The 18,366-nt window shown below is 46.1% G+C and overlaps 1 long non-coding RNA gene across 1 annotated transcript in view; it reads left to right on the top strand.

Moving 5' to 3' along the window:
- The first annotated feature begins 1,361 nt into the window (after positions 1–1,361).
- Positions 1,362–18,366, top strand: part of LOC147685220 (uncharacterized) — a 277,054-nt gene continuing 260,049 nt past the window's right edge. The window contains exon 1 of the long non-coding RNA XR_015300414.1: positions 1,362–1,603. This is a non-coding gene — a long non-coding RNA (uncharacterized LOC147685220). The remainder of the gene's footprint in view (positions 1,604–18,366) is intronic.

Here is an 18,366-nt window from a genome sequence, read left to right as displayed (position 1 = left end):
ATGGGCATTTTATATTAGTGGCAGCCTCATCCCCGTGGTTTAGATTGTTTCAGAACCTTTGGTAGCCTTCTTGCTACTTGTACCACCTATAAGGAAGCAGGTCTACTCACTAGAGATCTTTGTGAAGGTTGTGGAGCCTTGTGCCTACAGCACAATATCCTTGGTGCAACAGCATTAACGGTTGCATGGCTAAACACTTATAAGGTCCCAAAGGCGAGACCTATTGGCTATGCCAATGCTTGTTACATGTGTTTTTGCATGGGAACACCTACTCTGCATCTCATTAGGGTTGGTTGGTGGTGTCCACTGTAGAGATAAATTTTGGGACAGTTATCGCGGGTATGCAGGCGAAGTCTGCAGTTTGCACCAGCTTGTGAATGTGGTGTTAAATCTATCTCCACTTTTGATGCGTTAACACCATGCGCGCAGCGGCTTTTCCCGCTGCGCGCTGACTTTTTAAAAAACCTGCGTTACAAAACGCGCTTAGCTCGTCATGAGCGTACGAGAACCATAACTCATGACGAGCTGAGCTCGTCATGAGCATCGAAGGGGTTAAGGTGGGGACACATAGGAGTTGAGTCCTTGCGAATATACCCCTTGATGTGATCATAAAGAACAAACGTATAGTGTTGCCAAAATGCTCATATTTAACCCCCAGCATTTTACGGAGAGTACTTCCTGGACACTGAAAACGTACCACAAATTTGGTGGGCATTCTCAGTGCCCTTTGTATGCAGGCAGAATTTCCACCAACATCGAGGGGCATTGGTAAATCTTGCACAGAAATGTTTCTCCACCTTAACCTTACAAGGCAGAGACAACTGTGTCGTTTGAGTAACTCCAGTAACGAAAAATCCGCAATAGGACAGATTTTTAGCCCACCATCTTAGAAAAGGATGTCAATCCCCTAAAAGGAGTGACAGAAAATCCACAGATCTTACCACAGATCCACAGGCTTAAACGTTTTAATCCTAACTAATGACATATCATTACCCAACCCTTCCTCCTTTTACTTCCTTGTTCCATCCCATTTTCTATTTTCACCTCTTTCTTTTCCACTCTGATTCACCTTTCAGAAAATTCTGAGTTGTTTTTATCTTAGTTGTATTGTTTGTTGATCTGCCGAACAAAATCACCAAACTAGAAATACTGAAGCATTAATCACACCTCGGTGGTTTCATTAAGCGACAGTGAAAGACCTCAGCCTCTGTTGACACACCTAGGAAGGCCAATTATTCTGAGATTCTTGGAAAGTTTCAGGGAGAAGCAGGTATTCACTGGAGGTGGAGACGGAGGATTTCACAATTAAAAGGCGTAGCTCCGAAAGCCTCTTCATAAAGTTAAGTAAAGGAAGCGAGGTCCTGGTGAAACAGAGTCTGTTCCTCGCAGGGTGCTCATTCTATCTCCCGCTGAGCAGGTGAAGGATATGACTCGCTTGGTGACGGCCTTGTTGGTTCTCGGTGTGATTACAGTGATCAGCTCAGCTGCGCGTGTAAATCCTCCAAGGAAAGTCCCCGAAAGTGCAATTTCAGCAGCCAATGAGAACCACGAGGGGGAACAAAGCAGACACAAGCAACAGGACGCCGGTATTGTGGACAGCCCTGTGAGTACTGCATGACAAAATTGTTTAAATGTGTATTTAAAGCAGACCACCTTGAGACTAGCGGCCCTATGCAGCGCTAACTAGAGACAAGGTGGCCCAGATTTAGAAGCAGCGCTGCTCCCTGTCAGTTGCATTGCATGATAGGAGGTAGAGCTTTAAGTGAGCCGGGTCTCAGCTACAGTAGCATTTTGGAATGTACATTGAAATGGGTCCCTATAGGGCCGCATATTCGTGCCCCTAACTGTTTTCATGGACAATTGATGCAATTAATTTTCGAGAAATCCATGTTAGTGATTTAGTTTCCGTTTGTATTTCTCATGTTTTACTGAACCTTGCACTCCACTTGAGTGTTAGCTATTCTCAGGATCAGGGCTTCTAGTGGGATGAAAAAACTTGAGGGAGTCTCTCAGAGGGGTGTAGCCGATGTAATTAAGGGCGTGGCTTAAATTCATGTAAGCCAAAAACCAGTGCTTACATGCTTATCATAGTGTGCTGCGTGACTGGCATTTTGCTGCTTCTGTCATTGCATGCCATCCAGATATAAAATACAAGTGACATTACACCTACAACATGCCAGGGCTATTGGCTTTGCCAATGGTTGTTAGTTGTATAAGCTAAATAAGTAACAACTATGGATTCATTGTATTGAATATTGAAAAAGCTTTAGCTCTGAAATGATGAGACTGTGAAAGAACTGGAACAAGTCTCTTTGAAGTTTCTTCAAAGCCCGTGAAGGGTAGAACTGATTCAGAATTAGACTTTTATTTCACCCTGAGGCCGAGGGCAACAATGCAGAACCCCATAGGGACCCGTTTCAGCACCGGCTTTGTAGAACTGCTGGTGTTGAGCACTGGCAGGACCCAGCGCACTTAAAGCCCTGCCAAGGATGTTATGTTTTTGGATGTTTTTTTCATGCAGCATATATATTGTATAGTGCATGCATTGAAGTGGATCAGCTCCAGGTGTTTATAACAGCCATGCTTGAAAGCTCTAAAGCTGAGGCTGAAGGCGGTGTGAGTTTCTCACAGTGCCTGTCAGAGAATCAAAAAGGTGCTCAGAATACATGGACATCCAAACCCTGGCTTCTCTGCAGAGCTCACAGAGACACCTCCTAACAAAACCAATAGTCCTGGCTGTTTTTAGGTGTATGCCAGTTGTTCTGTTATTATAGCTGAATGCAATAACAGAAAGCACAGAGCGACCCCAAAATACAGGTTTGGTGGCACACTACGATGTGGCATAATGGCCAGAGCTGCCGACTTTGGCACTGCTGAGCCAGGGATGAGTCTCGGCATTGGCACAACAGCCTGTGATTTTGGGCAAATCCCTTAATGTCCCTGTGCCTACCAAAAATGAATGTGCCCTTGTGCAATTCAACTGTTGCTTATATAAAGTGCTCCAATACCTTCGAGTCGAGTTCGCACTACAGAAAACCCCCAAAAAAATATATAAATGTTGTTTATGTATTTAATCCACGCCTATACCTACTTATGCCATGCACCTTTTTGAGACCTCCCCCCACACACATTTATCATCCCACTTAAAGCCTGGACACTGAGAGTGGAAGAAAGAACCGTATCTACAGAGATATGGCACTGTCCTGCTCTATCCCTAGCACTGGTACAGAATTATGCTGCAGAGCATCATGCACATAACTTTGCACTGAAAGGGAAAGGCCTGTGTGCATGATGTCTAGCATGGGTTTGGTAAAAATTGTGCCTAGACAAACTCAAAAACTTTTTCCACCGCAGATGTGTGCTGTGAAGTGCAACACGCTTGCAAGTCGGTAAAGTTAGGAGAAATAATAACATTGCTCCTTTCACAATAGAGAGCTGAGAGGCAACAATATACAGTACAGTACATAAACCAAGCGGTTTTCCAAGGGGTATTCATATATGTTCACAAAAAAGAATAGCGGTCCTTCAGATTATTCTTCAAAGAATCTTTTATTGCAGTCTTCAAACACAATCTTGACAGAGATGACAGCCAACGTGTTTCGCCCAGATTGGGCTTCCTCAGGGCAAAATAGTATTTTGAATGTCAGCGGGACTTCAGTGTGATGTCATCACACGGAGGGCGAGCCTGATTATCGGGTGTCGAATTAACGCTGTCTAAAAGAGAAGAGGTCCACACGCTTTCTATTTAAAGATGGATGTCAGTATACATTGAACATGAACACGGTGCTGACGCAAAAATTTGCTTTCAGAAGAATCTTCCTCTAATGCGTATAATGGTCAGGTCTGAATCAGTAATACATAATTTTCCGGGTGGACACTATGATAGGTGTCACTGGATGTAACAAGTTATGTTGCAGAGCGCGATGGAGCCATCCAGCACCCGGTTCCGAATCTTCGTAGGGGTCGGTCTTGCAGAGAAACCGCGCTTACACCCCTGCTTCAAAGCGGCACATTTTCTGGTGCAAAGCCCTGTCTACTATTGTTAATAGACAGGGTTTTGCATCAAAAACTATGGTTGGTTTGCTGGAAATGCCCATGTGACACTAATGGAATGGCCCATGACGCAGAGTCTCATAAAGCAGTGCAAAGAACTACTTTGTGTTACCTTGAGCCAACTTTCCAGTGGAAAGCAAAGTGTGCTAAGAAGTAAATCCCAAATCGAATTTACAGTGGTTTGCATCACTTTTGTGACAGAAACTCAGGGCAAAATGTTTGTAAACCTGCCCCAGTCTCTGATAATGTTTGGAGCTGACTTGTGTTTCATGTAGTTGAAGAGCCTGGTCTATCCTACCTCCTTAGACACTGGTAAAGGGTTGTTTGTGGCAGTAAAGTGAAAGGGATGTTTGCTTTGACGGGAATTATAGCAGCATTTGTTGGCGTGTAGTGTCTCATCAGGATTATTGCACAATGGTATCGTAATTACGCAATCCCGTGTGAGGTTTTGAAATACCATGGATGATATATCCTGATTGGGTAACATCCACCTGGTGGTAAACATTGCAGTCATTTAATACATATGCCTGTGCATTTTGCAGCACATATAGAAGGAAGAAAACTCCATCAATTATTGTTTTTCTGCAGGAAGTTATTCCTTCCTGCACAAAAACTATTATCCCCGCAATGCAGGAACCCTTGCGCCATGGTGCAAGGGTGCCGGAGTCGGCCGTGGGGAGCCGATTGTGCGCCAGTGCAGTGGAAAGAACAGGGATGTGTCTTATTGTTGTAAATACGACGCATCCCTGGACTTTCCTAAGGATGCGGCTCAAAGCAGAAAGATTGCCTGCTCGCCGCTCTGCAACATTTTCTAGTAATTGTGCCCTTTGTTTTTTCCACCATTTCCGTTCACCCTGGTAGGTAACGATAGATCTCGAAGTATGTGAGGCCAAAAATCTCCTGCTCCTATGAGCCTGCTCATGGGTTAAAGTGGCATATACCTGTTTCAGCCTAATTAGGACTCCATTGGAATTAATATAAGAGGGAGAGCCATGTTTCAATAACTGTATTATATAAACGATAAACCCACCCTGGTTGCAATTAGGTCACAAGATCACTTGCAATATCCATCACTGTAGGATCAAATTATGCAGCAGGATTGACTATTTGGATATTTGGATATTTGGAGGGGTATTTATAAAGCGCAGCGTTCGCTCCGGAGGGAGCATCATGGCGCTGAAAATCCTGAAAGCCCGGTCAAGCGGAGGCGCGGGGGAGTCTATATGGCGGCTCTGGTCCAGTCGTCAGGGAGGTTGAAAATCCAAGTTTTAAGAAGTTTTCTGAAAGGCTTCTCTAAGGTCTGCTGTCTCAGGTGTTTGGGCATGCTGTTCCAAGCCTTGATAGCCAGAGAACTTAAAGTTTTTCCGCCTTTTTACTTTAAGTTGTACCTGGCGGAGGACATGAGATTGTCTTGGGCAGAACGAAGGGAGCGACTCGGGCAGTAGTGTGTGAAGCGTCTGGTTAAGTATTTAGGACCAGTGTTGTTAAAAGCCCGAAAAGCCACAGTAAGTATTTTGAAAAGTATTCTTTTATGTAGGGGTAGCCAATGCAGGGTTTTTAGGGCAGCAGAGATTGAGGATTTGCGGGGTAATTTTAGGACCAGGCGGGCGGCAGTATGGAGGACGCTTTGTAGTTTGGTCAGAGTGGATTTTTTGGTCCCAGCCAGGAGGGCGTTACAGTAGTCAACGTGCGAGATTATGAGGGCTGCTGTTACAGTTTTCCTGGCCTCAAGAGGGAGAAAGTCGAAGAACTTTCTAAGAGATTTAATTATGCCGAAGCATCTGCCGGCAACAGTCCTGGCATGCTGGTCGAATGATAGATCAGAGTCAAAAAGTACACCGAGGTTTCTAGCGGTAGTGACGGTCTGGGGAGGGGCAACAGAGTTATCCGGCCACCAGAGGGCTGGACAGAAGGAGGTGTTATTTCTGATGGGGAGGATCTCTGTTTTGTTGGAGTTGCAGCGGAGATGGTTAGAGTCCATCCACTGGAAGACCGCAGTTAAGCAGTTTTTAAGATTGAGCTCAGCTTTGTTTGAGTTGTCCTCTAGTGGTACTATCAACTGAGTATCATCGGCATACGATGTGACTGGTATGTTATGTTATGTTATGTTATGTTATGTTATGTTATGTTATGTTATATTGATTTATTATGCGCACAGATACCCCAGCCAAGGGGCGTCCCGGCGCAGAGACAAGGTAGAACATAACACAACAGGAAACTAAAAACATGAAAGCAGCTAAAACAGGAAAGTTTTTAAAGCCCTCCGGAAAGTCAAGAGGTCCTCCATCAGACGAATTTCAACAGGAAGGGAGTTCCATGCTGACGCGGCCTTTACACTAAACGAGCGGCCACCCATGCGACTAAGCCTAAATCTGGGGACCACCGCAAGGGCCAAACCCTGGGAACGGAGGGTGCGGGTGGGAACATAAAAGGAAAGACAGCTGGATAGGATTTCCGGGCCAATACCTCTCAGAATCTTAAAAGCGAGACACAAGACCTTAAAAAGGATGCGCTTCCTGACAGGGAGCCAATGTAGGGTACGAAGGACAGTTGCCACCGAGCTGAATCTGGGCAGGCCGACAATCGCCCTCGCCGCAGCATTCTGAACCCGCTGCAGACGGGTTAGCTCGGCCTGGTTAGCCCCAGCCAGAAGAGAGCTAGCATAATCCAGGCGGGAGATGATAGTTGCCTGGATCACCAGCTGCCTGGTCGGGGCGTCAAAGAACTTGAGAACAGGTCTCAAGCCCCTTAGGAGACCGAAACAACAGGCCGCAGTTTTTTTAGTATGCCCTACAAAGGAGAGGCCCGCATCCAGCCAGACCCCCAGGTTTTTCACCTCAGATACCGGGGTCGGAGTGGGTCCCAGCTCAGAGGGCCACCATTGGTCACCCCACAGCTCCACTCCCTTACCGACAACCATCACCTCCGTTTTTGTGGCATTTAGCTGAAGGCAGTTGCCTGTCAACCAGCTAGCCACCGCCTTCAGTCCAGACTGAAACCTGGGGGCCTCAGTCTCCGCATCCCCGCTGAGAGTAACCGCCAGCTGTGTGTCGTCGGCATATGAGACCAAAGTTAGGCCCCACTGCCTAGCGACATCAGCCAGCGGTCTCACGTAAAGATTGAACAACGTGGGACTCAGCGAGGACCCTTGCGGAACCCCCATGGCCAGCGGTTGGAAATTGGACTTGAAGGGAGGGATGGCAACACAGAAGGAGCGGTTATCTAGAAAGGAGTGGAACCATTGCAACACCTGACCGCCAATGCCGGTCTCCTCAAGCCGATGCAGGAGGATGCTGTGGTCTACCGTGTCAAAGGCGGCGCTAAGGTCTAACAATATAAGCGCCGCCGTTTGACCAGCATCCAACCTTGCACGGAGATGTTCCACCATCACAAGTAACGCGGTTTCCGTGCTGTGGCCGGCACGGAATCCGTTTTGTGTGGGGTCAAGGGCATTGGTCCGTACAAGATGTTCAGACAGGGCCAAGTTGACATGGGCCTCAGTGATCTTGGCTGGCCAAGGTAGCAACGAAATGGGGCGATAGCTTTCAGGCTTGGCCGGGTCCAGGGAGGGCTTTTTGATAATTGGGGACACCACAGCTTGCTTCCACTTAGCTGGAACTACTCCCGTTTCCAAGGAAAGGTTGACGAGGGAACATACAGCTGCACGTCCCATAAAAGCCTGATCTCGAAAGAGAGCAGGCCTTACTGGATCGGATGGAGATCCAGATTTGACTTGCAACGCAAGTTTATCAAACCCGTCCAAGGTAAGGGGGGGGAAGACAAGCAGAGTAGACTGATGGTGGGTCCCATTGATACTTTCCCAACCGGACCCTATGCTAGGGAATGTCCGATAAATAGCTTGGACTTTCCCCAGAAAATAGGAAGCAAGGGATTCACAGTGGGAAAGAGAGCTTACGGTCGTAGAGGTAGTCCGCTTTGACATAAGATCTTTTACGGCCTTAAAGATGGCTTTCGACGGATTAGTACTGTTCCGGAATTCCGCGGCATAAAAAGCCGCTCGAGCTCGACAGATAGCCCGATGGTAGAGCTTGACGGACCTGGCGTATGCAGCTTTTAGATCAGCTCCATAGGTTTTCCTCCAGGCCCTCTCAGCCCGTCTACAGGCACCCTTTAGGGCCCGAAGGGCACTATCGTACCAGGGGCTCGACTCTCTGGAGTTGATTTTAGTAGATACAATAGGTATCAGAGAGTCCAAGGCCCTAGTAATCCAGGAACAGAAGAGGTCATACCCCTTTTCTACCTCCGTCAACGGGCCCAGCGGCTCCTCTAATAGAAGACGATGGAAGTCTTCTAACCTAAGCTTCTTCCAGGCCCTCTTCTGAACCCGTCTAGCCGAGGAGATGGAAGGGGTGGCTAAGACCGGGCATAGGATGGACACCAAAAAGTGGTCAGTCCATTCCACCGGCGAGATAGAGGTGATTGTAATCCCCGGCAGATTGGTAAACAGGGGATCCAGAATATGTCCCCCCGAATGGGTAGGCTGGGAGACCATCTGGGGAAGTTGAAAGGCCTCTAGGTCAGAGGAGATGGAGCGCACTGTCAGGCCTGAGAGGGTGTCGAAATGCAGGTTCAAATCGCCCATGATGGAAAAGTTGGCACAGTCTGCGACCAAAAGGCCAACAATGTCGGGAAAAGCATTTCTAAACGCCACATCGCTGCCGGGCGGGCGATAAACGACCATCCCGGACAGCGTAAACTCAGGGCTGACAGAGACCTTGAACAAGGCACTTTCACACCCAGAGATGTTTATGCCGAATGATTCAATCAAGGCGAGCAGTGGAATGAGGTAGACATTAAAAAGAAGGGGACTCAGGATGGACCCTTGAGGGACTCCAGAGGAGACCTTTTTCTCCTTAGATAAAAAAGGGCCAAGGGCGACAGTTTGCGACCTGTCGCTGAGGAATGATCTTATCCATGATAGGGCTGTGTCTGAGATCCCTATATCCACCAATCTATTGATCAAGATAGAGTGGGATATGGTGTCGAACGCTGCCGTGAGGTCGAGGAGTATCAGAATGGCTTTCTTCCTCTGGTCTTGCAGCGTTTTGATTGTGTCAGTCAGTTCAATCAGAGCAGTTTCAGTTGAGTGTTTAGGGCGGAAGCCAAATTGTTGAGTGTGAAGTATGTTATGGGTTTCGAGGTAGGTTTTGAGCTCTTTATAAACTAGCTGTTCAGTTATTCTTCCCAAAGCAGGGAGAAGAGTGATTGGGCGCAGATTGGTCAAGTCCACTGGGGATTTGTTAATCTTCTTCATGAGTGGTTTGACAACACCCTTTTTCCATATGCGAGGGACAGATCCGGAGCTGAGAGACAAGTTGACTATGTCATTAATGGTAGGGTTTATCACATCTATGATTTGAAGGAGAATCTTGGGGGGGCAGGGGTCGGAAGGGGAACCGGATTTGCACGATAGAATGGCTTCTCTGGTTTGAGCCAGGGAGACAGGGGTGAAGTTTTTGAGACTACCAACTGGAGAATCAGGTTGGTCCGGAGTAGGAGGCCCTTGAGGGGTAAGTGGAGGGCGAAATTCCTCTGGATGGAAGCGATTTTTTCGTCGAAGTAATCTGAGATCTTGTCGCATAGATCTTGGGATGGGGGGATTTCGGGTTGGAGAGCCTTGGGCTGAGTAAAAGTTTTTACTATAGAGAAGAAGGCTTTTTGTTTCTGACTAGCTTCATTGATGGCTTTTACATAGAAGATCCTTTTGGTCGATTTGATGTTAGAGAGGTAGTTTTTCCTCTGTTGGATATAGGCAAGACGGTCGTCATTGTCATAAGTTCGGCGCCATTTGCGCTCTGCTTTCCTGCATAGTAGGTGAGCGGTCGCTAAGTCAGGGGTAAACCAGGGGGCGTTGTTTTTTGTTTTCTTATGGGTTCTGCCGGGACGATTAATGGGGTTCCGGCTCTTAATTTCTTGTGTACTCCAATTGTGGAAGATGTCAGCATCCCTTTCTATGTTGCCAGATAGAACAGGGGACTGGGGTTGAAGGATGGGATTGAGAGTAAAGTTTTCCTGGACGGTTTTCCAATTGACCGAGTTGTCACGATGAGGATTGGTTTTATTGATAGTTTGAGAACGGCTATTTGTGATGTGGAATGGGATCAGGCTGTGATCAGTCCATATCTGAGGTAGAGGGGGCAGGGTAGTGAGAAAAGGAAAAAATTAGTGCAAACACCATCGAGAGTGTGTCCAAGTAAATGGGTGGGAGAATTGACACTTTGTTGAAGATGGAAGATTTCAAGTGTCTGTAGAAAGTTATTAGTTTGTGAGTCAGATGAGGACTCAAGGTGCAGGTTGAAGTCTCTTAGAAGAGTGAAATGTGGATAACAAAGTAGGAAGTGTCCCAGAGAGTCGCTGAGGGAGTCAAGAAATTTGGAAGCATTACCGGGTGGGCGATAGATCAGACCGCCTGAGAAGGAGAGGGATTGGCTGAGTTTGATGGAGAAACCCATACCTTCTGTGTCAGTTAGGGGGTCTAAACTGAACGTATGACAGTTGAAGGAGCTTTTGAGAATAATTGCAACGCCTCCGCCTCTTCCTTTCGGTCTGTCTTGTCTATGAATGGAATAGCCCTGTGGGAGGGCAATGGCTATATCTGGGTTGCTGTCTTCTGTGAGCCAGGTTTCTGTAATCAGGAGACAGTCCAGATCGGAGTCTAAGATGAGGTCGTGAATATCTTGGCTATGTTTGCCCATAGACCGAGCGTTAATCAAACCACCTTTGAAGGGTGGCTGGGGGTCCTTAGGGAGGGGGTGGGAGGGGGATTGGAGAGCTGTAACGATGGTGAGTGACCAGCGGCATTGAATGCAACAGGCCGAGCCTGATACCTTTGATAGGTCAAGTTTGCAGGGACAGTCAAGGTTACCTCGCAGAAGGTGGAGATCGTCAGAGGGGTACCTGATAGATGAGGCGATTGGGGCAGAGTCTCCTGCGCCTGTCGCGGTCTTGGCGCGGACGGGCGCAGACGGGCTTGCCTTAAGCGCGCCTTCGGCGCGCTGACGGCGCTCCCGCTGCGCTCGTCCGCTGCGCTTCCTATGCATGCACATATCTAGAGGAGGGGGGCGTGGCCTCAAGGGGGCGTGGTCGGCGAGCACGCCTGCGATGATGGCGGCCGCTGAAGTGGATGACTACTTTATACAGAATTAAAAAGGCAAATTTGAGGGCGAAATGCAGCGCATTCTGAAGCAGTTTTCGTTATTTTATCATTTTTGCCAATGTTAACGCTGTCTGGGCAAAAGTTTCACCTCATCATTCATAGTTTAACACCTAAATGCACCAAACAACAACTGAAAAGATAACTGCCTTTCCATGACAAAAAAACTGCCACTGCATGGTAACACCCGTGGTAGAGTTTTATCAACTAATAACTGTTTGACATAAAAACGAAATCAGATTATGTCACAGTTGCAGCAATTCAATAATTCTCAGCTGCAGATTCACATAATTTGAATGAGACTGGTCATAATTTCATGGGTTTTCTCAGCATGGGTAGTTGCAAAACGTTTTTCCACCATCTACGCCACAGATGCAATAAAAATCTATGTATTTGATACTTTATAGGTTATCTCGCGTTGTAAGGAGGGAGAATAAAGAATACTCAATCAAACAATAAGGTTTGCCACATGTCGTATTTAGATGTACTGCTGTGCAAAATACTCTGGGTGAATCCACATATTTATGATCCATGATACAAAAGTGACTTCACTGGTCCCACCATCCGGATGTAAAACTGAATATTGAACAGAATGAATGGTACCCCAACGTAGCCTTCAATACTTGATCTGACTTATTAATTTTGGGGAAATCACTTAATCCTCCTCTGTCTCATTTACACTGGGAGTATGCCGCAGTGAAGGACAAAATAATGGGACAGAGTTGACTATAGTATATTTTTTCTTTGTTTTCCCCTTCCCCTTCCTTTATTTCCCTAATTTTTCTTCCTTTATTCTGTATTGATGCCTTATTTTATGATTAATAAAATTCTTTTTGAAACTTAAAAAGAGTTGACTTTAGTATGTGGCAATTAACCCCGAATTATGGGGCACCTTTGAATAACCTCTTTCCATTAAAAAAAAAATCAGGTCCATAGAACAGCATAGTACTATTCATTTTCAAAATGTCTTTATTCGATCTCGAGAACAACACATCATACAACATACGTAGTAAAAAACACATTACATTGATGAGACCTTAAATCCCAAAATGTATGAAACAATTCCAAAAACCATGAAAACCTTAGATATGGTCTTCCATATCAAAAAAAGAAGCACACATTAAAAACATCAAGATTCTGTTTAAAAATATAATAATTTGTGAGAGTAGACAACATTAAAAAACGCACACACATGTGCTTACAGTACTATCAATTCAGATACAGTCATCACTTTTCGAGGTAAGAATGAATTCAGCAGCAGCTGCTATCATAAAGAGGTGAGACCGACGATTCATATAATCAAACAGAATTAATAAATGAAGATAAAGTGCACACTTTTAAGGGGAGTAGGTAAAATGACAGTAGTAACCACAAGTGCATAAGAAGATGGCTAGTGGATCATATACTAAAACAGCATAGACTTGCACAAATAAAGTAAGTTCTTTAAAAAGGAGCGCCTACCGCCTTACAGGTGGAATAATCTTCCCATTGCTGTAGGAAAATTAGAGGGACTCTGCATTTACTAAACTTGTATTTGCGTAATATCGGAACTAGAAACCATCCGGTGAAAGGAAGATAGAATTTGGAGAAAAACTATCAACATGAAGTAGGGTCTGTGGTGATGACTCGTCACAGGGGCAAATTAATATATCCAATGGAGCGAATTGACTCTGTGGGAAATCAGAAAACACCAGGAGATGATCGACAGAGCGCTGAAACTTTTTAGACACTCACCCCTAGTCATGGATCTGGGTTGAATCCATCATCGTTCTTTAGCTCACTTTGCCACCCCAGTTCAGACCCAACTATATGCAAATGATGAATTTAGGCCCAGATCTCTGTACTGGGTGAAGGTATGACATTGTTCTGCTTTCTGTCCATCAACTGTTCTTTTTGCATTTGTCCCCCCAAGTATGATTGGTATGCCCTGACGTGGGTCCCATGCTCTCCATGCCACTGGAGTCAAGCTATTGTGGCTCATGAGGGGTGAAACCCAGTAATCGGTCCTAGGATGCTTGTTTCCAGTCCAGGGAGGACCTGGCCTGGCAGTTCGGGCTGGACTGTTCCCATTGGGTGCAGGATCAAGACTGATTTGCATATGGCTGGGTTCAAACTGGAATGGCATGGGGAGCAAAACAATGATGGGTTTAGGCCTAGATCTCTGTACTGGTGTGAATGTATGACATTGTTCTGCATTCTGTCCATCAACTGTTTTTTTTTTGCATTTGTCACCCTGAGTGGGACGGGTATGCCCAAACGTGGGTCCCATGCACTCCATGCCACTGGAGTCAAGCTATCCTGGCTGGTGAGGAGTGAAACACTGAATCCAGTCGTAGGAAGCTTGTTTCCAGTTCATGGAGGACCTGACCTGGCAGCTCGGGCTGGATTGTTCCTATTAGGTGCAGGATCAAGACTGATTTGCATATGGCTGGGTTCAAACTGGAATGGTATGGGGAGCAAACAAATGATGGATTTAGGCCCATAGCTCTGTACTGGGGTGAATGTACGACATTGTTCTGCATTCTGTCCATCAACTGTTCGTTTTGCATTTGTCACACCGAGGGGAACTCAGACTGGTGCAGAGAAAAGCCTTGTCCATCAAATGGAACAACATTGGCAACTCTTGTAACAGTTGACTACAGTAATTAATGGCTGAAGGTGACATATGAACTCTAGTACAGTGCCTGGAACATAAATTGAATCCATGTGAAGTTATTTAAAAACTATTAAATCTGCTTGAGCTAGAAACAACATTTGGAAGCACATGATGGATTATACAACTGTATCAAATTCATATTCACTGCCAAATGCATGGAAATATGGATCACTTCAAGAATTAGACAACAATTGACTCCATGTTTGCCAGTTTTAGCCAAGATGTCAGAGATGATTGTGGAGGGAAAACAACCTCTCCAACTTAGCAGGAGTGACACACAATTGAGTGGTGTTTGAGAAGCTTGCTGTGCTTGGGAACACTGTTTAATTTATGTAGGCAGGAATGGTAGCATGAGGTGGGCACCAGTGTCGAATACTTGGACGGGAACTCATTTCTTATCATAAGGCTTTGACTCATAATAAGAGACAGAAATGCAAAAATCTTTATTTTGCAAAGAAATATCACAGCTGCCAGAGACTGTGGTTTGGCAACAAGTTATTTTTTAAGTGTGGAATCACCTGATTGGCCTGTCTAAGAGACTTATTGAAGAAGCCTAGCGGTAAGGCAATGATGCGCCTTTGCTTGACAACAGTATATTGCGGAAAGAATAGCAAATTACGAACATAAAGGGCTTTTAAAATTGATTACAATGTGGTCCTCTGCCGTGGACTTACAAGACGGGCCTACTAATGCAACCCTTTGCACAGAAAATATTTGGGTACTATTAAAGATGGCAAAAGCATTGCGCACTGACAAACAATATATAACTTTATACTTTAGTTGTTCATCATCTTCACTGTTGATGGAACGGAGATTCAGAACATTTGGCAAGATGACTACATATGGGCATGCAGAAGGAGGCAAATTGAGAAAGCCAGGAAAACAAAAAGATTCAGCAATGTTGGTTGCAAGTTCCTGAGGTGTGGTAAATGCCTGCCTAAGGGATACACATCTGGGACATATTTACAAAAGAATGTCCGAGAACGGAGCTGTGCGAAATGTGGCAGCGCCATGGTTCGACATTTTAAAAATGCCGGGTATGCACCTTACTCACCAGAATGCAGCGCACCCATGTGTTTCCCAGGAACAGGGGTGGGAGCACACCGTTTCAAAGGGAGGTGAAGTGGTGTTCTCCCACCCCTGTTCCCACCCATGTGTTTCCCCTAGCGCTAGTGCCAAAAAGCAGCCAGGTGCCAGGTTAGTGTCAGGACTGGCAGCAGCGCAAGGAACATAAACGCCACTAACCTTCTTTCTTTGCCCAGCGGAGACGATGTCAGATGCTAGATCCTTTACTCCCTTCCTACACGACCCCCAACAGAGAAAAGATGTACCTCTGTCTGACTTCGTGCCAAGAAGGGAAAAAAGGAGAGAAGAAGCGTCGGAGGATAAAGTAGATATGGTTGTGCTTCTCTTCGGTATTCTCCGGGATGTACTGGGTCTAAGGGACAGTTCTGTAACCTCTTCACGGGTATCTGAAAGGTGAACGAACATACAATTACCCTTCAGGTCCAAGAAATATCTCACTCTACCAGCATCTGGGATAATGATATCACTCACCACAGTTTCTCCTTATATGACTTCAATGGAAGGTTAACACCCGGTTCCCTTCCTTTTCAAGTGTCCTTTAGCACATAGGTTTCAGTCCCAAAGTCTTTGACAGACGACTCAACCACTAAATAACTGAACTGAACCAAACGGAAATCATAAGCAAAATATAAGACTTATTTCTTCTCCCTTATAGTTGTTCTAATCACAACTTGGACTCCATTACCCATAAGGCCTTTCATAAGTCATTGATACTCCGACTTCAAACTTAGTTCGGTTTCAAAACACTCGGACTTCATTTAGGTATAACTTCCTTGCGCAGCCGCGCCGGTTCCCTAGTCCTCTAATACACTATCAGCCTGTACTCTGCACGCGTTTGAATAACAGACGCGCACAACAATAAAGGCTTCTTTTACTCACGTGTTATTCAGCGCAGAAACGCGCTGAAACAAACGCCGCGGCTACTCTGACAAGCGAAACGCATTCCAGAGTCCAGGCAACAAATCCAAGAGAAAAAGGAGGCGAGCCCGCGCTCCTTTCTTTGCATTACCAAATCCCATTCGGTAACCTCCGTTTCTTCTCCAGTCACCAAACACAAGTTTCTCTCCCACACGCTGTTATTCTTCTCGCTGGAATCCGGCGGGGAACACCATCCGCCCTTCCTCTTCTCGATCTTCAGGAACAATTGACAAGCACCTTTCTCAGGGAAAGGAGGGGCTTAGTACTCACGAGTCTCCCCCAAGGCAGTCTGGGAGTTGTAGTTTTCTGCAACATACCCGTTTTCACCACATAGCTTGAATGCAGCCCTTTTATCCTCGTAATCGCCACAGAACCCCCTCTCGAGGACTGCCGTCCCGGCGGTCGCTCAGGCTTACCAGGATACCGTTCGTGAAAACGATCAACCAACTCAGGACAATGAAGATTACTCACAGGCTCCCAAGTCCGCTCCTCAGGGCTGTACCCTTTCCACTCAACCAGATATTGAATCCGCCCCCGCACCATACGGGAGTCAAGGATCAAATGGACCTCATACTCCTCCTGTCCATCAACATCAACTGGAAGAGGCCTATCCAACAACCTAGTACTCGCAGGACAGGGCTGGAGCAGAGAAACGTGAAAGACGGGATGAATCCTCCAAGTACCAGGGAGCGTCAAGCGTACAACCACAGGGTTTATGATCCTCTCAATGCTATAAGGCCCTACATATCTAGGCTTCAACTTGTTCTCTCCCTTCAGATGTAAATGTTTTGTGAAAAGCCACACCCTATCCCCCACCGCATACACGGGAGCAGAAGACCTTCTACTATCAGCATAACGCTTCTGAGAAGACTGAGCGTCAACTAAACTGTGTCGTGCCTCAACTAGTACCGCCCTGAGATGTGCATGGTGTTCGTGTATGCTTGGCACCGGGGAGTGAACAGGAACCTCAAAAGGTAGTGCATTAGGGTGATAGCCAAAAAGACAAAAAAAAGGTGAACATCCCAACGTGGAATGAATGGCATTGTTGTAAGCAAATTCCGCCATCCATACCAAGGTAGTCCACTCAGTATCGTTCTGCAAGGCAAAGCAGCGAAGGTATTGCTCCAACGTCTGATTCAGGCGTTCCGTTTTTCCGTCCGTCTGGGGGTGATAGGACGAAGAGAGTCGAGCATCAACATCCATGGTCTTACAGAGGGCCTTCCAAAAGTGAGAGGTGAATTGAGTACCTCGATCGGTGATGAGTACACAAGGTATCCCATGGGCACGGACTATGTGTTGCAAGAACACTTGCGCCAATTCCACAGATGTAGGCAGGCCTTTCAGGGGAATGAAGTGTCCCATCTTCGTTAAATGGTCTACGACCACTAAGATCACAGTTTTCTCCTCACAGGGTGGCATTTCAACAATAAAGTCCATTGACACGGTATGCCAAGGTTTTGGCGGAATAGGGAGAGGTCTAAGAAGGCCAACAGGTTTGACATGAATGGCTTTCCCTTGTATACACACAGCACAGTTCATTATATAGTGTCTCACAGTTTCTCTTAATTTCGGCCACCAAAAGGTACGTTCCACACCAGCAATAGTCTTATAGATTCCCAAATGACCACCCAATGGTGAATCATGTATCCAGGTTAACACCTTCCGTTGCAAGGTTTCAGTAGTGACATAGATGGCCAATCCCTGATAGGCAAGATCATCCTTTTCCGTTCGATGTTCAGGATCTTCCTGCACCCATTCCTGTACATCAATATCTGCAAGAGCCACTCGAACATCATCCAGGAATTCTGGTGTAGATACCAAGGCGATCAAAGAGGATGGATTATTGGATTCTTGAAGGATAAGTGGAGGGTCTTCTTCATTCTCGGCACTCTGTTCCGCTGTTTCCCCAATACGAGAGAGAGCGTCAGCTTTACCATTTTGAGGCCCCGGTTTATACTTGATAACAAAATCGAAATCCGAAAAGAACAGAGTCCACCTCAATTGCCGGGGAGTAAGAGCCTTGGCAGTTTTCAGAAACAACAGGTTTCTGTGATCGGTGTAGATTTCAACAGTGTGCATGGCTCCCAGCAGATAATGACGCCATTCCTCACATGCCCGTTTGATTGCGAGAAGTTCTTTATCCGTGACAGAATAATTGATCTCGCAAGGTGTAAGTTTTCTTGAGAAATAGGCCACGGGATGCAACTGACCTGTTTCGGGGTGGCGCTGGGATAGTATTCCGCCAATGGCATACAGGGAGGCATCAGTTTCCAATACAAAAGGTATCTGCGGATCAGGGTGTCGTAGGATAGAAGCCTGTGTAAACTGTTCTTTAAGATACTGAAATGACCTTTCCGCTGCATGGTTCCAACCAAACACAGTGTTCTTTCTCAGCAGACTAGATATGGGTTGAATGATCTTGGAGAAATCTTTAATGAACCGGCGGTAGTAGTTGGCAAAACCAAGGTAACTCTGCACT

The sequence above is a fragment of the Lissotriton vulgaris genome, chromosome 10, assembly GCF_964263255.1.
Source record: "Lissotriton vulgaris chromosome 10, aLisVul1.2, whole genome shotgun sequence".
Lineage (NCBI taxonomy): Eukaryota > Metazoa > Chordata > Amphibia > Caudata > Salamandridae > Lissotriton > Lissotriton vulgaris.
The sequence above is the reverse complement of the archived record's forward strand: the minus strand, read 5'-3'. Positions and strand labels throughout refer to the sequence as shown.